At 50.3% G+C, this 22,198-nt stretch overlaps 1 protein-coding gene across 2 annotated transcripts in view; it reads left to right on the top strand.

The window, feature by feature from the left end:
• Positions 1 to 6,345: 6,345 nt before the first annotated feature.
• fam222aa (family with sequence similarity 222 member Aa) overlaps positions 6,346 to 22,198 on the top strand; it is a 45,023-nt gene continuing 29,170 nt past the window's right edge. The window contains exon 1 of one of the 2 annotated variants that reach the window (XM_029162293.3): positions 6,346 to 7,496. The gene's annotated coding sequence lies outside the window, so the exon portion shown is untranslated. Of the gene's footprint in view, positions 7,569 to 22,198 lie in introns of both variants that reach the window. The other variant, XM_029162292.3, reaches the window with a different exon arrangement.

Raw genomic sequence — 22,198 nt, forward strand, 5'->3', positions numbered from 1 at the left:
AGCTGTGCGTGTGTGTGTGTGTGTGTGTGTGTGTGTGTGTGTGTGTGTGTGTGTGTGTGTGTGTGTGTGTGTGTGTGTGTGTGTGTGTCTCCACACTGAGGATGCCAATTATCATTTGTCTTCACTTAATAAACGGAGCATTTTGAGGTGTGGCTCCTCTTCAGGAGCCAGTTTAAAAGCAGACACTCAACTCCTTCCCCGCTGATATTAACAAATCCTAATGGCACCTTTCAGCGAAAACGCTCATCTCGACAAATTGATTTCCATGTGTGAAACAGACAGTTTCCCCCCCCGAGACAACAGCTCCTAAAACCCTCTTCACACATATATGCCGCTAATTCAGAGGAAAGGACGGAAAATAGATGTGAAATCAAAATCGAGCCGCACTGAGAGAGAATATTAACAATCGAATGGGTGAGGGCGTGCGTGCAGTTGGCGATTAGAACCACAGTTTATATAGAGGAGAGTGCACACAGTCCCCGTTGCCAACTGTGAAACAAATGGCATCTAAATTGAATAATTCAGGCTGGGTTAGAAAGACGTGGGATTTGCACACAAAGACTGACTGACAGATAGAGTGAGAGGAGAGGCAGCCAACCTTTAACAGAGCTGGAGAGAAAAGACAGTAAATGGCAAGTTAGATTAATAGATTGGCAAGGTCTCACAGAAGATGGGATAATAATTCACCGAGCAAAAGAAAAGCAGCTTCTTTGAGGTCAGAGAGGAGTAAGTAGGACTGATGGAGACGGAAATATGAATACTGAATGAGGCAGCCGAGATCCTTCCCTGAAACAAAAGGAAAGGATTAAGAGTCAGAGGTTACGGGCGCTTTGGGAGGAAGACGGACGCGAGTCAGGTGGGTGGAGGAGAGGTCTGTGGAGGAACTGGACGGAGGTCAAGGAGTGATCGGGACCCACCAGCAGCGCCAGCGCTCCCCTTTTAACCAGCGGCCGCGGGAACCAACACCTGCCGCGCTCCTTTGGACTCCTCCTTTGGAGTCCTTTGGACTGTTTCTCACCCAGCCATTTTTAGCAGCACAAATACAATCACTCTGGAAGTCAATTATGTGGCGGCGGAATGGGAAATGGACTATTTAATTTTTACAAAGCGGCCTCTAACTCCGGCTAATTGCGCGCTGCTTATTTCCCTTCCCCTGCTCGCTTCGCCCTCCGCTCCCTGGCCCCGCGGTCTCGCATTCTCCTCTGATCTGCCTCGTACTCTGCGCTTTGAGCTGTGATTTCCTGCTGGGGCCGTTAACCAGCTTCCAACACGCGCGTTTAACCCGCCCTCGTTCACCGTTATGAGCCGTCATTCCGCCACAGCCTTTTCTTTCAGGTGCAAAGCGCTGACTTTGCATCGAAGCATCTATAATGTGTATTTTCACATCTTGAACCCGTGAGACGACCACTTACACGTGACATCATCATTAAAACCCACTGATTGGGCCCCGTTGGAGCCTCTCAGCTCGTTTTCAGGCCCTCGCTGGCGGCAGCGCTGCCGTTTGACTTCGCCCTCGCCGCTCTCATCGGCATTGTTTGTGGAAAACAGCTCTTGGACGAAGGCACGTGACGGATCGTGTAACAGATGAAGCGCCAGATGTTTCACCTCTGGTTATTGTTTACGCGTTTTACATGTCAGCCGTGCTCAGATGTGCCAAAGTCCTGTTGGTTACACACTGCGGCAACATCCAGCCCAGGTTTGCTCATCCGCCATTTTCCCATTAGGAGCATCCTGTTAAAAAACACAAACGCAGACTAAAAATAACGCACTAGGAAAACATCATTACGGGAATCGTAATCACTGTCACTGTGTTTATTCCTACTAGTTAAAACTCATCAGTTTGTCGCTTAAATATCTGCATATTCAATTCAGCCTCACCACTCAGTTGCATTGAGGACAATTTGTACAGAGTTAAGTAATTGGACCAAGAATCCAATGAGACAGTTTGAGCATGGTGATTGTTTCCAGGAGACAGCAGTGCTTGAGTGTTGTGGAGAGGTTGTCTCTAATGTGATTAGCTGCCTGTTAAATTAAACACAAGCCAGTAATGAAACTAGGGACAAAGTATCCCATTGTCCTTAGCATCCCTACAGATATTCTCATTCCTCTTGTTCTTTCTCGGCTTTGACAGCTTTTGTTCCGCCTTTCGTTTCCAGCTCTTGTCGTTTCGGGGAGACAGACAGTAGGAAAAGTGGTGAATGGGGGATTATGTGTATGTGTATGTTTTGGGGGGGGGGGGGGGGGGTGAACGGAGGGAGCACTCAAATCCCAGTGGCTCTGGGGAGCTGTCAGAACTGATAGTGCTCTATCACTTGCAAGCGGAGGTGCAGAATTGGGCAGAGCCGAACACTGCGCAAAGCAGAGGATGATGGTCCCTGCGTCCGCTGGAGCCTGACTGACTGAGATGGAGAGACACGGGCGGTGTTCGAGCAGCCGCCTCACGACCCGAAGCGAACAGGGGCCCGGCCGTTCCAAATGCAGAGTCCAGAATTTGGGTTTTCTCCATCAATGCAAACGAGCGTGCTGCGGGGCCGGGTCGGGCTGGTGCTGCCCTCCACGCATGAGGGCCGGGGCTCATTCTGATCGTCTCATCCCCACCTGCTCAACCTTATTCCGGGGAACTCTGTTCGTGGAGCTCCTCCGGTTTGTGGAGGAATAGCTTCCATCCGTTAGCGTTGAGCTGTGTGAACGCACCAACTGCTTCCACCGTAGCCAGAATCGGCCCGTCGCGCGGAAGTAGGGCACAGCGCAGGCACTTTAATCAACCTCTGCTCAGATCGCAGTCACATTTTGGGAAGATTAAAGCGGCTAATTAGAGGCGAGATCAGTGCGCGGTGACAAAAGCTCGTGTCACCGTTGTTCTGCGCAGACGCACCGTCCGTAGCCGCCGTCGCGGGCGGCGCGGGCCCTCGCCCGTCAGCGGCGCCGCTGCAGGACGGGGCGGGAGCCGATGCTTCCTATGCGGACGCGAGCGCCAGGACGTGGTTTGGCAGTTAGCACGTTTCCGACAGTTACTAAATAAAAGCTGACGGGCGCGTGCGTCCTTTGAATAGGCAGCTGTGAGCCGCAGCGATCACAGAGGTGCTGACGAACGCCACGAGAGGTGTTAGAACTGTTCCGTTTCCCTCCACGCTTGTCACAGCTACTGTGGATGCAGTAAATACGCCTTCAAAGTGTCCAATTATTGAAAGGCAACTTTTTAGATGAGTCAAACTCAAGCTGCCTCGTTGCCGTGGAGGTCGCATTGTGTATTGTGCGCCACAGATGCGTTACTACTTTTCCTTTCAGCGCTGGGTTCTGGTCGTCGCTCACGGGCCTTGATTTCGCTCTTTGTTTTTTGATGAACCCTGGTCTCGTGCAGAGCGTAACCTCAGCTCAGCCCGTCTTCCTGTGCGTTCGCTCAGATTCAGGGTAGCGTCTCACGAAGGCACCTCTGGCTGGTCGCACACAGGAAACCAGACGCTTTCGAGGGTTCAGCCCAAACGCCCTAAAAAACAGCCGTCTGAGACATAAACAAGCGACAGTGTTGGTGTCGACTTCGAATCGCTTCGCTTAAGCTGCACCTTGAAACCAAAGCAAGGTCGCGGACCACTTTGCTAAGACCCAACGCTGATCAGAAGCCCCTCGTCCTTTCAAAATAAAAGTGTCCGACACAAAACACTAATGAGAGAAGTGGAAGAAGTGAAATAAAACAGCAGTGAAGGCGCGACACGTCTCGGTGTGGTTTGAGCGGCGGCTGTGGCCTCTGACCTCTGCCCCCCCTCCAACCCCCCCTCCCCCGTCTCAAACATTTTGCTGTCAGCGCCCGGCGTCGGGGGACGCCGCATCTACTCGCCAACTGCTGAGACCTGAAATATTGCGAAAGTTCCTCCCGCACTTGTGCACTTGCAGCGGGATTTGATATGTGCTTACTCACATCGGTCGCAGCCAACAGCCTCTGAGCGGAGACGTAATAAACTAAAGACGCTGTAGCGTGGATAGCAGTTAAAACAGTGACTAATGTTCTATTGATTCGGGATATTGATATTGTCGGCGGGGGCGGAGGGTTCTGGGTTCGAACCACGGGCGCAGTTCACCGGACGGTTTTTGGCCTCAGGCCTCCTCCGCTCGCTCATCTCTTCGCTTTCACGTCGACCCGCTCTCACTTCCTTCAGACGCATTTGGGGCCTCGCTATAGAGCCGCGAGCCGCGCTGTCATCGTGTGATCGGGCCTTTCGGCCGTGGCTTTCTTCCGTCTGAGGCTTCTTGCCCTCGCTTCCTCGCCGAGCCCACTCACCCTCCTGCCGCCTCCGTGTCCTCTAACCACTCGACACCTTTTCAGATTCATCCCCATCAGTTGGCAGCCAGCGTGCATTTCACCCGGAGGGCACAATGCAGCGATCCTCACAAATCAATGGCAGATAAATCAATGCTATCTCTTTTTTCCATGCCTGCGCCGCCATCGATTTTTCTGCTTTTTTTTTCCCCTGTTACTTTGCTGTTTGCGGAGACTTGAACTTTGCTCAATTAAACCGAGTTCACTTTCAGGAACAAAGCGTAATAGCGTAAGGCTTTCAGCTCGGAGACAGACGCTAATGCTAGCTCTGGTGTACTAGAGCTTTATTTATGAGACGCCCCCATCTAAGCGGCAGCAGCGGCGGTTTTTACTGAAGCTGACCCGGGAATTACTGGTATTGTGAAGCCTCTTTAGATGAGGCATAGTGAAGTCTTTCATTCGGAGCCACGGCTAATACCTAGAGGAGACAAAGCAAACATCCACTGATCATATTTACTAAGAAGGAAGGAGGCCCAATTAGCATGTGAATAACCCTTGCTTTGGCGTTTCAGTCAAACCTTGATGGATTTCATGGCGGGGAAATATCTAATATGATTTCATATCCAATCTCCAGGCTCTAGACGCTGTCACCGGGAATGCAAAGACACAGATATATTATTTTGAAAACCACATTTAATATAGCCCACAGAAAATTATCCACTGTGATATTTCACTAGTCTCCCCCATAAATAATTCATTGGTTTTATGTGCCCTTATGTTGCCTTGGGGATTGGAACAGCTGAGTGTTTTCACAACGTATTTGTGTCCAATCTTTGGCGTAATGGGCGTACTCTAATCAAACCACAGTAAACATGCCTTGAATGTTTGTTGAGTCATCTGCTTATCCGCTAATCAAATGGCTTATACGCCTGCCCGCCTGCCTCACTGGAGCCCAACGCAGCTCTGGTTGAGTATTTTTCAATTAATTGTTCATCTGTGTGATTGACTCGAGGTGATACGACTGAGCTCCGCGGGCTGTGACGTCTGCTCCGCGGGTCAGAGGTCGAGGCCTGTGCGCATCAGCTCTGCTACGTGCTAGCGGCTACGGGACCGCGGCCCCACGCCCTTCGTGTACGTACAGTTTATATCTTCTTCTGGGAAAGGAACTAGCCTGAAAGTGCAAGTCATAGGGAGAATTTCAAAGGCAGAAGCCAGGAGAGCGACATGGAGCTGCCAGGGATTGGTGAGCAATCAGATAGGGCAGAATTGATGACCTGGCTCAGGATGGATTTCTTGGAGCGGGCTGCCAGACCGAGGTAATACTTTCAGGCTCTTATCAGCACTGGCATAAGCTGAGTGCTGCATCACCCACTTCCCAGCGTCAGCTTATTATGAGAGTCCGTGATGTGTGATTGCCCGCGCCGCCTTTGTGTGTGCCGGGGTCTGTGCGCTGGACACGGTGTGCAGCGGGAGGAGCGCCCGGGGCCTCGCGCAGAGTAAACGCCGCGGTTTTTTTCCGCCGCTGTAACGACATTTCGCCGAAATAGACGTTTCCCGTGACTCGCGCGCGGGCCGGATGCGTCGGCGGTGGGGTTCCGTGCGGGTATGTACCGCCGGAGAAATATGGGATTTCATATCAGCCTCGCACGGACGTATGTTCTAACAATGAGCAGACGCGCTGCACATCTGTGGGCTGAAACCACCAACCGCTGGGTCAATATGGCAGCAGGTGTGTGAGTGACAGTGTCTGGTAACAGCTGGTACCAAATATCATAGTTCTTATTACACTTTGGGATGAACGGAGTTATTAAATCGGAGTTCGTAATAAAGTCTGTCTCTGGGGTTTATGACCACACTCCAGCCACACGTTTGATATTATAAACACATTATTGCTGCTGTAGCCTTATTAGCTGCATGGGATATTTGTCCTATAGGATTTTCAAGCCAATTAAATTGTTTCCAGCCCCCCATTCATAACACGTGGATTCAGCTTGCTAATCATCTTTCATTTCATTTAGGCTGCGTCATAACGTAACCTCTCCCCGCATGCTAACTTTTGGAGCAGCCCCTCAGGCTCGAGGGCACCTCGCCGCCTGCAGGTTCGAATCCAGCTCGGTGGAGTGTGGAACCTCTCACTTCACGGGGCTGAACCGCTTGCCAAGATAAAATAGCAACTTATTAAAGATCCCAATCGGGTTCTGCCACCGCAATTTATATCAGACGCTTCTTTTTTTTTTTCCTTTTCCGCGAATAAACAGCGTGGTTTCAGAGGTTTAGACGCCGATCATCTCTATGGTAACAGCCCTCAATTACCGATGATTGGCCAACCCGTGGGAATGTTTCTATTCCCCGAGTGCAGTGATTGGTCGGTGGGCGGTCGGCGCAGCCTGACAGTCTGCAGCGTTCCGGGTTATTGTCAGTCTTGGCAGCTCGGCACAAGGGCAGGACCGCATCCCGGAGCTGCGCGCGGCGGCTAGCTCTTCATACGCGTTCAACCATTTCTAATTTGGTCCGTGCACCAAAGAGGGGACCTCGGAGCTTTGCTGTAGCGGCTCCCCCGCAGCCTCAGCCGGAAATCTGAGTGTGAAACGGGAGGCGAGACATCTCCGCGAGGCTGCCGACACCGCGGAGAAAGTGACGGCCGGAGCGGATTCTGATCACCGGGATTTTTTTATTATTATTTTTTTTTACATCGCGTCGCTTCGGCGTAGGATATTTTCGGCATCTGCTTTCAGGGTACCATCGCAAAACATTGCCCGAAGATAATATTACAAACATTTGCATGATTTATTTCTCGCTCGGTCGTCCGTAGTGGCCACTTAAACCCATGCGTAACAGCGGAGGATTTTGGAATACAGCGTAGCAGCTCAACCACCCGGTCTCTCGATGAACACTTCTCGCCGTTTGGCGTCGTTTCAAGCGAACGGAAGAGCAACCAGGACCTAATACTTTCCCCCGGAGGCCAAACATTAAAGCCCCGACGCGCACTTGGTGCGCAATCTTTCCGAGGACGCTCCTGAAATTCGCCGACCTGCGCTTTTCCACTCGACAAATATTGGCAGCCGAGTCGGGAAAAACGCGCAGCTTATTAACTTTGCATGTTAAAAGCCAGAGCGTGGACGGGTTACCGGCATATTTGCATACAATCGGAAGAGGAGGATAAACTTAACGTTTGGCATCGACAAAGCGGCTGCTGGATCTTGGACAACAGAATGAATCCCTTTTAATTTGGACCACAGAGGTACGAGGCAGATTGCTCAGTGAACGCTACAATCTGCATGGAGTTTTAGTCTGCACCACGGAGCAATTTATGGTAAATATGTTTATGGCTGGATTCAGTTTGCTGGTGGATGTTTGAATGTTCTAGGTCATCCTTTGTAACCATTAACGCGGGTGCTGCCTGAGCCTCGCGGAATCCTTTTGGGATGTTAAACAGAGGCACGGCAGAAAATAATGGGTGTTTGTAAATTCTCATCTTTCCCAGGACGCTGCTCACATAACGCCGTCTCACATTGAAACCCCTTTGTTTCCGTGCGTGACCCACAATAAAGGAAGTGTTGTAAAAATCGACTTGTTAGAGAGCCGCTCCCGAATGACTTTAGGAACTGCTTTGATGTGTAATATCGGTCTTTTCAAGTACGGGTAGCAATTAAGCGTATTGTCGAGAGGCTTCCACCGCAGGCACCGCAGGCAGGAATATGTGCACGAGAGGAGTTGCGGCTCCGAGCAAAAGGTGCGAATTTCTCATGCGCGCGCCCCCGTGCGTCACCGCGTGCGGGGAGGGCGACGGTGGCGTCTGCTGCAATTAGTGATTCTTCACCCTGGATTGTTAATGATATACAGCCTCCTTTTATACCGTGACTGCACATCATGACGGGCATTTATCAAGGAGCTCGTGAAATCCCCGCGGATGTGTGCGTAACACTGTAAAACTTTTCACTTCGTGCTCGGCGACATGGACGATGGTCCGCGCTGCGCCGAGCTCTGGAGGTAATTTGTCATTGTCCTGTAAATCCTACGGTGAATTCGTCTGATCGTCGCGGATGGAGATGAATGGCCGTTTTTGTCTGATCAACTTTTGGCCGCTCGGGCTCCTGGTGCTGAGGTTGCTTTGCGGCATTTAGCGTCATGGCGCACGGTGCACACAAATGCGAGCGTGCACCTTATGCTGACTGTGCATCAGGGGGGGGGGGCTGCACACGGTATGTTTTATCATTAGACTACAAGCATCCTAAAAATTTATCTTCCTCCCCGGCTCCAGTCATTCTCTCTCCAGCAGCCCCGCAGACAGGCAGCCCGCTGAATGTATTATGGGCCCCTAAAGCAGGGCAGGCGCCCCCACAGTCAGGGCACCTGCCATAGAGCCTTCCTGCCTGTATTGAATAAAACATCCGGTGATGTATGAGGCAGGGGCTGCACCCGAGGGGGCAGAACTGCCTCATTTACTTCCTCCACTCTGCGCCCATGACCTGCTGAGCAAATTGTGCTCATATTAGCTCTGCGGCTGCTCCTCACCTAAACAAATAGTCTTCCCAGCATAATGCTTGCCTTAACTCAACATGATGGTTGGACAAGGCAGGGGCGAATGGAATGGCAGCAAAGCTTTAATATCTAGGTCACTGAATTACCTTTTGGAGTTCGTAGCTTTTGTTTTGGCTCTTTATTTTCGGTCTTTTTGTTAGATCTGTCCTGGTAACAATGGACTTTCAAGTGTCCTGCTGCAGGCGGACGACTTTACTCGCTTTTCATTCATCAGGCCTCCTGTTGCGCTTCGCTAACAACTGTCAGCAAAATAAGCTCAAGACGGTTTGCACTTCATCCAGACTGGAAACCGACGTAAATGTCGACCGCTCCTGATTTCTTAAACTGGTCTTTACTTGATGATAAATCCCATGCGCTGTACTCATTTATGCTGCCGTCGATTTGAGGCTGCGAACATATTTTAGCATCATATTAGCAAAAGAAATATGCTAAGAGAAGCCTGGCATTTTATCAAATCGCAACTCAAATTGCATATTGGTTTGATTGATTGATAGCGTTTGGGTTCCTTACTGTATTCTTTGCTTATTAAAGTGCCTGCCTGAAGTGAATAAGTGAGCTCCACTCATGAATATCGTTAAAGTCGCTGAAGTTTAATTTCCTGCACTGTGTATTAATCTTTTTTAATCCCTGCATGGTATGATTGTCTCAACACCTACCCAGAGGCAGCAAAACTCATTTTGGCACTCAAGATGAGTAAAATAGTGGAAGTGGATTCAGAGAGAGGTGTGTGTGTGTGTGTGTGTGTGTGTGTGTGTGTGTGTGTGTGTGTGTGTGTGTGTGTGTGTGTGTGTGTGTGTGTGTGTGTGTGTGTGTGTGTGTGTGTGTGTGTGTGTGTGTGTGTGTGTGTGTGTCAGTCAGAGTTTTACCACACACACACTCACCGTTGAACTATGTACATCCACTCTTGAGTGGACGTTATCACAAGAAGTGCTGCCTTTTATATTCATTGAAATGAAAGAACATTTTAAACACATTTACTGTTCCCAGACTCCATTTATAGAATAACATAGTGTAGATATAAATAATCATTAGACGTGTCTCTTGTCAGAGGAAGTACGCTACTCCTACTGTAGATTTGCTGATATGCTAGAAAGGTTCTTCATTTGAAATATCACTGGACACTAAAAGGAACGGGGACGCTTTCTCTCAAAGCCATGTCATCAGCAGCTCATTAGGTACCAGATCAAAGTGTGTGATATGAGGGAGGATCCATAACATGCTCATTTTAACACTTTTCATGTGTGGGCAAACAAACCAGACGTGCCCTTTCTTGTATATTACATGATTTATTAGGATGTCGATGTTCCTGAAATAAGATTTGTCATTGGTGCACAGGAGACATAGGGGTGTGACGAGAGAACACAACAGTACACACACACACACACACACACGCGCGCGCGCTTCAGCGAGTTCCAGAGAATAAATAGGGGAGAAAGCGATGCTCGCTTCCTGCTGGTGATGATGCTGTTAGATATGTGGACAGGATTTGTGTGTGTGTGTGTGTGTGTGTGTGTGTGTGTGTGTGTGTGTGTGTGTTTCAGGCTCATTTTCTGCGTTTTCTCAGTAAACGACTCAAACACTCAACGGAGTCTTGAACGTGGTTCAGGGTCACACTCCTGCCCCACGTATGAACTGCTAGCACCCACGTGACGCTGGCTTCCGGCTTAACCTCCGCGTTACGTTAAATTCATATTACACAAATGAGTTCCTGATTATCCAAGCGCCGAGATAAGCACGCTTTTGTTTCCTGTGGAGCGGACATGTGATTGGATGCGTGCACCCCTGCAGTGCTTCTGATGAGATGCTGCTCCGCTCGTTTCGTGCTCATGTGATCCCATCCGCCGCCGCAGACGCGTGCGGCTCCTCATCGAGGCTTTTTGCCATTTAGCGCATGACGGACGGCGCCGGTCCTCTGACCTCACGCCCCCTCTCACCCTCTCCTCTTGGGTTGAACGGAAGTCCCATCTCACTACGCCTTGAGGTTAACGCTTAGCTGTTCATTTACAAATGTTAAGAGTTTGTTTGCTTTTAATTTGAAACTGCCCTTGGTGCATGTGAAATACAGTCAACAAGGACCTTGCAGTTCATGTGTTCTCAATAAGCACACGGGGGCCGAGTCCTGTGTAGTTTATCCTCTGTGCTGTGGCATAGCCAGAAAAGTGAGGGCAGGCGTGCTCCTTGCAAAGAGTTCTTGGGGGAACAAAGAGAATAAAGCAAATCTGACAAGCTCTCCAACAGCGAATTTGCTCTCCTTAAAAACAATGCCGCTCTTGCCTTCCTCATGGTCACATTGATTTGTTCTGGGTGACAGTGCAGGCTGCTGTGAAATCACCCCAGCGCCATTGATCTCAAGGAGAGGAGCAGGAGAACGAATGAGAGCCTGGCGACACTGAGCAACATGGGAAAATCCTCGGCGTGCCCCGCTCAACCTTAACCAGTAATAAAAGCGCGGCCTCGCTCGTATCAGATCGGCCCCCGCTGTACATCTCCAGCCGCCGCGTTGCCGTCTAGCCGGCGCTTTGATTTGTTTTGGAGGCCCGCGCGCGCTGTTTGATTTGCCATTGTGCCTCGCCATGTTTCACATTATCAGCTGAACTCTTTATTGCCACTGTTTTCCATGCCAGAAGCAAGGCTGTTTTTATCTCGCGCGGGCCTCTGATTAATCTCTCCCTCTATGCTGGTGTACTTTAATCTCGAACGGGAGATATCTGATTCTCCTCGGCTATTGAGGAAGATCAAACTTTAATGGAACAAGGAACCGCACATCATCCTAATCTCCATCTCCCTGCGTTTTGGCTTGGCTGCTCTCCCCCCGGGCTTTGTAGCTTCCTGCAGAAGCAGGAAGTACATCAGACAGATAAGATGTTTTTGTAATTTATTCCCTGTTGACAACGTCCACCACTCTACATCTGCTGGATTACCTGTGAGGGACCAGTGGGTGAGAGCAGGGGAGCGCAGTGCTGCTGCTGCTTGATTGTCGTCCTGTGAAACTCCAAGAGCCTTAATTGGGGCGTCTTGACAGTTCAGCTCCCTCAGACTCATACTGCTCATTTATTGACCTGCGAGAGACGAGGCAATATTCCACCTACGTCATTTGTCCATAACAGCCCGAGGAGCAATACGTTAGCTGCATGAGTGTATTCAGGTTCAGTGCATTTGATTACACCACAGTCAATCCACGAATTAGCTATTGACCGCTGCTTTCCCCATTCACTTCCTCCATATCACTGAATAACGCGGCGCATTATGCCGGCCGGCCTCCAGACTGCGACGGGCTGGATGCATAATGTAGCAAATGATTATGGGGTGTCAGACGGTTTGTGTCGGTGACAAAAAGAGGCTATTACCCAATTCTAAGGCGTTTTGCTGTAAGGTAATGAAATTTCCACTGACTGGAGAAAACAATGTTGTCTGGTCCGGATTGTAATTGCAGAAGCCACCTCACAATTTTCCCGAGTTCAGCGTGAATGCAACGCGATTTAATAAAACTCTGGAGATTTTTATCATTTATTGCCAGCCCTGGCAGACGCACCGGGGAGAGAGAGAGCTGAGGCTTGCACAGATAAAACTCATTCAATTTACTTGTTGAATTTTAACCAAGCCACAGACCATTTACAAGAGCGCCTGCATGTGACCCACAGGAAAAAGGTTTATATACGGTTATGTGTTTGTTCATGGCTGGTGGAGGCCAGCGCTGCTGGTAATATAATGCCACCATTTCCTTAATCTAAATGGAGGAGTGGTTTGGAATTTCTGTCATTTTCCTCCGTGGTATTATTTGTGTCAGGAAAGGGTTGAAAATCCGTGGGATATTAGACCCTGAGGCCAAAGAGCTTCTGTGTGCCGGCCTCCACTCACATACAAAAACATAGGAACACTGACATGAGGACATGGACACACACACACACACACACACACACACACACACACACACACACACACACACACACACACACACACTCCGAGCCCTGTTTTATTACCTCCTGCCTGCTGCTGGAATTGCTTTCCTCCCTCGAGTGAGCCAGGCAAAGCCGGCTTTATTGTGTTAACCTATTTGTGTGTCAAGAGCGATTGCAGCGTTCTTTATCTCTGTTTGTATTCGGACGGGGAGACGACAGAGAGAGAGCGAGGGAGCGAAGAGACGGGGGGAGAGAGAGCGAGCGAGCGAGTAGCCGAGGACAGGAGGGGAGGGGGCTCGCGTCGAAGCCAGGCGAACCACCGGAGTTAGACGGATGGCCGGTCACCTCGCTCCACTCTGGAGGATAATGACTGGTTGCTTAGCAATAACCCACCCCCACCCACTTCCAGACTTGCATTCAGAGTAATCACTTTTTTCCTGTAAAATATTTTATATATAATTACAAGCTGCTGCCAACCTTTGAAATCTGCCTAATGGGTCTTTTCATTTATTGAGAGGGTGCAAGCTGCATTTGGAGATTTTGGTTGGGGTTGTGTGTGTGTGTGTGTGTGTGGGGGGGGGTTGCTTATCATCTCCGGGTTATGGTAGGTTATGGAATTATGCATCTGCATGTGTTTGTATGCACTTTGTGTTGAGAGGTGGGGTTTGACCGGGATTAGGACTATATAGCTGCTGCTATGTGACCTTTGACCTGTGTAATGCTGCAGTACACACACACATACACCCACACACACACACTGAATTATTCGCATTTTGATGGGCCACCAGATGCTTCAGAGCTCCTTCTCGTGAGCTCTTAGTTTTATTAACATTTTTATTGAGTTGAACAAATTGCTGACCTTTTGCGGCATAATGAATAGCCCTGGACCTCTCAGGAAAAACCCCCAGAGTTTTGGCAGAAGTGATTGGCACCAGCCCAAGCTGTTTAACTCATGATTTGCAGTGTGTTTATTCAGCAGGTGACAACGCAGAGTGTTTTTTACCGTTTCAGTTTCTTTTTCTTTCAGTTTCAGTCAGGCCGTTTATGTACAGGCCGCCTTTGGTCACCTCTGTTCTCCTGCAGGTCTCTATAATTTTAGGTAACTGTGGTTTTAAGTGGCAGGATGAAGGTGTAATATTGGAACATGACCCCAATTTAAAGCACCTTTCATCACCAGCAGCCACTGATGTTGGCACAAAGTCCAGACTCGTTTTTATGCGCAGCCAATTATCCTCCCTCAACTTCTGAAAATATCTTTTTTTTTCTTCAAGTCTCTTTTACGAAGAAGTAACAATTATTTATTGTGAAACTTTTTACTTGTTTGGGTCAATATGAAGGTACAGCTGCTCAAACAGACCTCGTAGATCAAAGGAAGTGTTTTGACTCGGGCCGGTGTAGCCAGTTGGTGTTGTGTCATTTTTGGACGTGCAGTTACATTGTACAAAAAAAAATCCTGTTTTGTTATTGGATCTCGTTTAAATAATGTCAGCCGTTGCTGATATTTACCCATCTGTGCTCCCGCTCCGTATCCTGTTCCGTGCCATCTTTCCTTATCCAGGCTCATGCACCGCTGCTAAAAGTGACAGCTCTGCATGTCCTGGGAACTTCATACAGATAAACTAAACATACAGCGCTAACCCCCCCCCGTCTCCGTGGCATGCTTCTGTGGTTGCGTCTATAGGAACAGCTGTCCAGCTGTCATCGCAGCCAGCCAGTCAGCGGCTCTCCAAGGCAACATCTGCAGAGGCTGAGCGCACGAGGGCGGCCTGGCGCTCGCCGCTCGTCCCCAAAGACCGCGGAAGTGTGTCAGACCCAGACCACTGACCACATCACCCGTATCACTGGGTCGCGATTGAACGTTATCTCTCTCTTGTGCCACTTAAATAAGCTCGGCGAGGCATCGGGGCGCTGCGTTTCATCTGTCACAGAGGCCGCTCGCATAATCACAGCAGTTTAGAAAAAGAAAATGTGACTGCATCCACAGATAAAACAAGGCGAATCGCATTATTGTACCCATTAATAGTCATCTGCCACTGCACGTGTGTGTGCGCGTGTGTGTGTGTAAACAAAATCCCAGCGAGCAAGGTGCAATGGCCTGGAACTGACGAGAACCCACTGGGAGAGCCTCTCCTTGATGCAGCCCCCCACCCCACGCTCCCCGCTCCCCTCCCTGCCATCTTTTCCTCCTGGCAGCGGAGCGGCAGCAGTGGGGGGGGGGCTTGGTGTGTTCGTGCACAGAGCGATGTGAGCGCGGAGACGAACAGAGCTGCGGTCCCCTCTGTCAGCCACAAACCAGGATCAGGCGCATCGCATGGGACCCTCTCCTGGGATGAGCAACGGGAAAAAGCAGCTGTTCGGTGTTTTTCTCTCGCTCCTTCGCCCGACGCGCCTGTTTTTTCCCTTTTTCAGCCTTTGTGCGTCGTCTTCTCTGAGGCTGTCATTAACTTCTGTTCTGCTTAGTTTAGCTGGGTTCGTCTTTAAAAAGGCAGAATGCTTTGACTGCAGCCGTCGACACGTGTTCGAGGGAAACGTGCTCTTTAAACGCGTCACAATCAATCCGACGCCTCCTCTTGGATGTTTTTAGCGACTATTAAAGGACTTTTTCTCCTTCTTCATCATCAGTCCTCTTGATAACTGAGGACCCCTCATGCATGCGGCGCCTCTCCCCCAGCAGACAGCTGCAGACTCACACAGGCTGTGGGCAAAGTTTGATGGATCCTGTTTACTGGAGCCGAGAGAATGCCTCGGTATCTCAAATTAAGTGTCACTTAAAGCTTGTCTTTTAGTCAGCTTTCCATTTTGTTCCCCCATCTCTGGTGACAGCACTGTGCTGCCAGTTGTAACAAGGATTGAGAGGAAGACATTTGGTGATTACACATTCTGTCATGATTGAGGGGTGAAGCCGGCAACTTGAGGAAAAACCCAAATTCCATATGGCTGCGGCGAAACATCCCCACCCCTCGCGTGTTACAGGCAAACAGCCCCTGTCCTGATGACAGGGAAATCGCCTGCTCATGACTTATCGTTTTATCATTCAAATTTGCCCCATTGATGCCTGCGGCTGTGATTGACAGCCCGGGCTTGAAAGCCAGAGCTATCTCAATTGAGCTGCGGCAGCCAGTTGGTAACCGTGACAATGGTCTCTCCTCTTTGCCTTGTTTTCACACTTTTTTCCTGCTGTCACAGAAACCTCACTGATTGCTTCTCTGCCAAAACAGTGTCCTATTAATCTTTTAAATAAGAGCCGCAGCCCGGCAGCATTGTTTGCCCAAAACCGAGGGGACCCAGCGAAGACCACACTGAAAAGGGGAAGGGGGCGACCGGGGGCTGGAGGCGTCGCATTGTGGCAGGAAAGCCGAGCCTAAAACCAACAGTATTAGAAATCTAATAGCTGCTGTGGAGGCAGACGGAGCCGAGGTCTGACCGCGGCCGGCGCTCTCTGGCCTCACCTGACGCCGCCGTCAGCCTGGCTCGCCACGTGCATTCACTGCTTTCATCTGCATCGCGGCACTCTGGATAAAAGCCTCTGTGTTTATGGCCATTTTCCTTTTCTATGCACTTATTGATCCCTTTTCAGCATGTTTTTTTTTTTTTTTTTCAAATTTCAGCTCAAACAGCATTACAGAGGCGCATTTTGAAATGGCAACGCCGTGTATTGAGGGAGACGCAGGGAGGCAATAATAACAGCTGCGTGTGTGTCTGTGTGCGTGTGTGTGCGCGTAAAACAACAGCGTCCTCGCGCAAGCGAACGTACGCATCACACGACGCCGCGAAACCTCCGTCGCGAAAAGACTCGTCGCCCGCGGCCTCGGCTTTGTGTTTAATTAGGCGGGATATTTTTTGAACATTTCACAAGTGGAAGGAAGTCTTTTTGGAGTCGCTCCCTCTCTCTCTCTCCGCTTTCTCGTCAAGTGGTTGTTAATGGAGAATGGCTGCTCGGCTGCCGACACCTTCTGCTTCGTAATGAGCGCCTTCCTGTGCGCCGCGGCCGCATGAAGCGAGGGCGAGGAGCCCTGAGAGCAGCAGGTATAGGAGCGTCGCGTACGTCTTTGTCTCCTGAGCCATAGAAACGCAGCGAGGCAGCGCCGCCCCGGCGACTAATTGACTCCCGGGTCAGGGCCACATGATAGCAGGGCTGCTGGGAAACGTAAAGGGATACGGTTTCCGCCGCAGGGAGCTGCCCGTGTGACGGGGTGTGCGGCGGCGTGCCTCTCCAGCGCCGCGATCGCCCCGCGCGGCTCACGGCTGCCGCTTCGCTTCGACAGTCGCGCACATCAGCCTGTTAACGACGACCTCCGAACGATGTAACACCACTATTTATGCAGGCGCTCTTTGGCTCGGTGCCGCCGGGAGGAAATAGAGAGAGTTTGAACAACAGGGAATCCTTGAGGCAAAGCAGTGCTTTAAGTGTGTTCTTTAATAACGGGGGGTTAATGTGTGATTCCAGTTTTACAGGTGTGCACTTAGCGCAGTACTTCCTGAAATGTGTCCTTGCAGCAGCTTTTTCGCTGCTGGTTTTAGAGGTTAGCATCACTGAAGAGCGTTTTATTAGCAGCGGTGGAGTCATCTGGACACAAAGAGGAGCGGGTGGAACACGAACGCTGCTGTCCCACATTTACACACAGTCAGCAGCAGCTCGCGTCCGTCCGTCCGTCGTCTAGAGGAGCAGAAAAGAAAAGCGCCAGATTCCCTCAGTCGCTCCGCTTTTTGGCCTGCGTCGGAGCCTGACCCTCCCGCGTGACCCTTCCCCTCCTCCCGGAGACAACACTCTTGACCCGCTGCCCCATTGTTTTCCAGCGGGGACGGATGGGGAGCTGCCTCCGCCGCCGCGATCCTTCACTCAATAGCCGCTCCATCTGTTGACTGCGTGACTCCGGGTTACGAGCGGGGATTTCGCTCCGTCTGTGCAGGGTGTGAAAGGAGCCATCTCAGGGGCCTTTCTGAATAGGGTTTTTTTTAAAAACGGCAGTCGCAGGGTGGTGCGATGCCTCTCACACCCGCCCCTTCTCCCCGTGAGCGTCCCGACCCAGCCGGCTGGGTGTGTGCGGGATCAGAGGGCCCCATTGTGCCTGTTCACAGGACCTTAGGCATCAGGGTCACCTTGTCTCCACACATCGCTGGCCTCGGTGGCATTGTTTGCATGGTGTGTGTGTGTGTGTGTGTGTGTGTGTGTGTGTGTGTGTGTGTGTGCGCACGTGTGTGTGTGCGCACGTGTGTGTGTGCGCATGTGTGTGTGTGTGTGTGTGTGTGTGTGTGTGTGCGTGTGCGCGCACGTGTGTGTGTGTGCGTGCGCACGCGCGCAGACCAATGCATCATGGGGACGAGGGCAGAGGCCTCGACTGCGGGGACGTTTATCTAACATCTCTGCCGATTGGGTGAAAACCAACCGGCGTGGGCCTTCAAAGAACATGGCAGACAGAGGCCGCGCAGGTCAGACGGCTCTCATCGAGCACGGAGGCTCCGCCGTTGTCGCTTTCTGTCGTTTTTCTTAGAGAGAGGAGAGGGAAAAGCGAACATTTTGGAAAACATTACCCATGTTTTGTCTCTGGCGATTTTTCCAGTCGCCATCTCTGGAAACTGGGGAAGAAGGCGGCTGTGGACTCCGGGGGCCGACCTGTGCTGCTCGCCTTCTGTAACGGGGGATATTTGTGAACAAAAACCAGAATCTGTGGCTGTTTTGACAGCTGGTTCACCTTCAGTAATTAATGTTGAAATTACAGTCTGCCAGACATTTGTGCTGAGGTCTTCTGTCTATCTGTGTGGGAGTTGTTATTTGGCATTTCCTCTTAAGTGAAAATAAGCAGCATCCTGCCCTCTGGGATGTTTTTTCGGAAAAGCATTCTTTTATTGCGATGCAGGTTCAAATATTTATGCATATTTATCACGGCTATGCTTTTATATACTTTTTTCTTGTTCGCTGCCTTAAGTTGATTTTGACAGTGCAAAGAATTTCAGCTTCTGTGTGATTGAGTCCTCTTTGTTTAGTTTGTATTTAATGGGGGGGGTTCAGCTCCTGCCATGTTTCCTGTTCCATGGCTTTATCACAGAGCCACAGTTGCCTCAGCTTTACCACCGAGGCCCAAACCCCTCAGCTGTCACAGGATGTCCTCAACACACCTTTGCCTCCGTTAAGATGATTAAAGCAGCGATCGCGTCTCCTCATGTCTCCCGCACGTGTTTCACCTCCACTTTTTTTCCCCCCTCGGGCTGAGAAAAGACGCCGAACAACGGTATCAGATAGGAAAGCAGGCGGTCGGTGCCGGCTTGGAGCCCCCCCCCCCCCGCCAGATGAGACAGACTTTGAGGCGGAGGGGGTTGTTGAGTGAAATGAGCGGAGGTGGAAAACTGCAGTGACAGCAGAATGAATAAATTGAAAAATTCTCTCATTGTAAATTGACTATCGCTGGTGACAAACGATCTGATAGGCGAGCGGGCCCGGGTTTCCGACGCATCCGTCCCAATAGAGCTGTGAATAACTGGTCTATCTCCACACTGCTTAGCACTGGCCCCGCACTTAATAATTCATACAGTGTGAAATATTTTCCCTGGTACAGATATGCCAAAGAGCTGCCGCCAGCAGGCAGGGGCGGCGAGGGGGGTGTCCCTGCGGTGCTAATTTGGGGGACGGTGACGTGCACGGATTTCTAAGGGGGCCGTAGTTTATGGGAGATGCATCAGACACATTTGCTCTGTCTGTTACTGGAAGGAGCCGAGCTGCCGGAGACGCCGAGCGGGCGAGCGGGCGAGCGAGAGAGAGCGCAGATGACATTTAACTCACGGGTGATCTGCCGGGATGTGGGAACCGAGAGGAGGAAGACATTCAAGCTGACTGAACACAGTCATCAGCGACTGTTGGGACAAAGGGAGACTGTGAACCTGCTAAGTAGATTTCGCTGTTGGGCCCCTGTTCGCGTTCGCGGTCGCAGGTGTCTGCGGATGCTCGGCCTGCGTCTCCGCTTTCCGCCAGGCGACTGCTTTAGGCTCCATCAGGGGTTCGAGCAGCCAAAGCAGCTCGTTCGCTCCCCGACCTTATTGTCCCCCTGCATTCATGGCGCTGAGCTCCCACCACCTTATTCTCCGCGGCCAGAAGAGCGTTCACTCGCATGACCGTGTGCAAATGTGTGCAGATGCGTTCTCGCCTGCAGCCGTGTCCACGTGTGTCGTTTCTGTGCAACAGTGTTGTGCGTTTCTTTTTTTTTTTTCCCTCTTCCCCCGTCTCGTTCCGCAGCTCAGTCCTGTACAAACTGGGTTTTTATGGCTCGCATTGAGGCCCTGATACCAATTATGCAAACTATTAAAAATTTAAGGAGGACAGTCTTTTATAATTTAATCCTAAAGTAATAGATTCTATTAAAAATGCATGAGAGGAGCTTTATAGATGGAGCTAGAATTAGTGTCTATCAAAGACTCCAGTCAAGGATGCAGGGGAATAGGCAGCAGGAACGGCCGTATTGCCTCATTATTCAAAGAGGATATGATTACCATAGAGCAGGAGTCCCTGAGAGCCGAGGCGGACCTCGCTGGACACCGTGGTCACAAAGAGGAGGGGGGATGTCTGATGGATATTTGGTGGATTTAAACTAGTTTCAGGTTTTCTTCCGCTAACTTTCACAAACCGGACTTCAAAATGGCGCCAGGTTGGCTGCGATTTCAGGCGTCCCGCTCCTGCTCCCTGTTGTTTCGCTTGAGATTGTTTAGTCTGGTCGTTGTTGAAGGCGCACAGAGGGTGTTCAAGCGTGAAAGCAGGAAGCCGGCAGAGTTGCAACTTAATGGCTCATGCAGCGCCCGCTCCCTGGACAGGTGAAGAGCAGCTTTAACAAGGCAAACGCCGCCGCGCCGTTTAGACGTTCCAACTCTTCTGTCCTTTCCCTGCTCCGCTTCGTCGCAGGCAGGCGAGCTAAACAGTTTTTCTGCATGGCAGGTTACACGCGGCACCAGATAGCAGCGAGTTTCACTCTGTTGTCACTTGCTTCAATAATTACACACGGGGAACGGCTGCGATTCACATTCGGAGGCAGCTTCTGAACAGACTCGGCGGTTTTTAATGTGCTGCATCAAGAGGATTGAAAAAGCCAATATAAATGGAAGCCTCATGAAGCTTATATGGATTTAAAGTTCTGCCTCAGAGGTAAATTCCTTGCCTTTTTGATGTAATGGCTGCCTGTTTATGGAATAAATCCAATGAGCTTAATCGATCATCTTCGTGGAAAGGTCAAGAGGAGAAGCTCTGGTGTTTGAAGAGCTTATCCCGTGGAAGGCTGCCAGAAATGTGACACCTTCTCATGAGTGGGCGGTGGCAAGCAGATTAGTGACGGACAGGGTGGCCCAAGGGGACGATTTAGGGAGATTCAGCTCCAAAATACAATATCGGAGAGGGAGGAAGATGAAATTGTAAGCTGCAGCCTTTACTTTCTGCTCTATTTTTGACTGAGAAACATATTAGATAGATTTCAAGAATTTTAAAAAGGCAAACGGGAACCAAATGGTCCCAGTTGGTGTCGAGCGGTGGGCAAAAGTTGACCGGTTATCACCTCCTGTCCGCGCTTCGCGGTCGACGTTGCTTGGAGTTACCAGCCGGTTTCGTCCCTCTGCAGTCTAATCTAATCTGGAGTGGGTGACTGTGGGCAGCATCTGTGCTCCGAGTTAAAATAGGGCTTTCTCTCCGCCTAATCCTCTATCCAGGGATCACTCAGTAGGGTGAAGACAATTACCATCCTGCTTTCTCATGCTAATGGAATCTCTAACTAGATCTTACAGCAAGAGGAAAAAATAGATAGAAGAAGAAGGGAGGCAGCGACAATGGCGCAGAAAGATGACCCAACTAAAATAGGTTTTTAGATTACCATTTAATTATTGATAGAGACCCAGTTGTAAGGCCTAAGGTCAGGATTTGGAGAGCATTTTCCCAGAATGGGGATGGATTACCGAGTTCTTCTGGCGAGTGCATGTTCGGGGTGTCGGGTCAGAAAGTTGCGGATTGATGTCACCGACATATCAGCAGCTGTGTGCCAGGTGCTCTGCCTCTCACCTTTTTATCACCTGCCTCCAGCAAGGTGTCTGGAGTGGTTTTAAATTGCATTAATATGCAGGAATTTATAGATTACCTCCCTTGGCATTTCTGCAGGGAGGGGATGAGAGTATTACAGTCTCCATCTGCACTAATTACAGGGTCTTGGCAGTGTTACCTGTCTCTTGTGAAGGACAAACCAAGGCACCGAGCAGCAGCAACGCAGAGCAGAAGGAGCTCATCTGCCGGGGAGTCTTCAGGAAGAGGGATGTCTCTGGGGAATTTTCTCTCAGATGTGTTTGATGTGTTTGGAACCTTGACTATGATAAAAAAAAAAGTCCACGCTAGCAACATCAATAAGCTAAATGACTTCATCCAACTTGTCTCCTCCAAAGCTAACAGGCTTTGCGGTGATTTCGGTGACAGTTGCACATTCACCGGCGCTCTTAAAGTTGAGGGTATCAGCATATATCTCCCGGTGGAGGCTGGAATGGA

This window comes from Betta splendens, chromosome 9, assembly GCF_900634795.4.
Source record: "Betta splendens chromosome 9, fBetSpl5.4, whole genome shotgun sequence".
Taxonomy (NCBI): domain Eukaryota; kingdom Metazoa; phylum Chordata; class Actinopteri; order Anabantiformes; family Osphronemidae; genus Betta; species Betta splendens.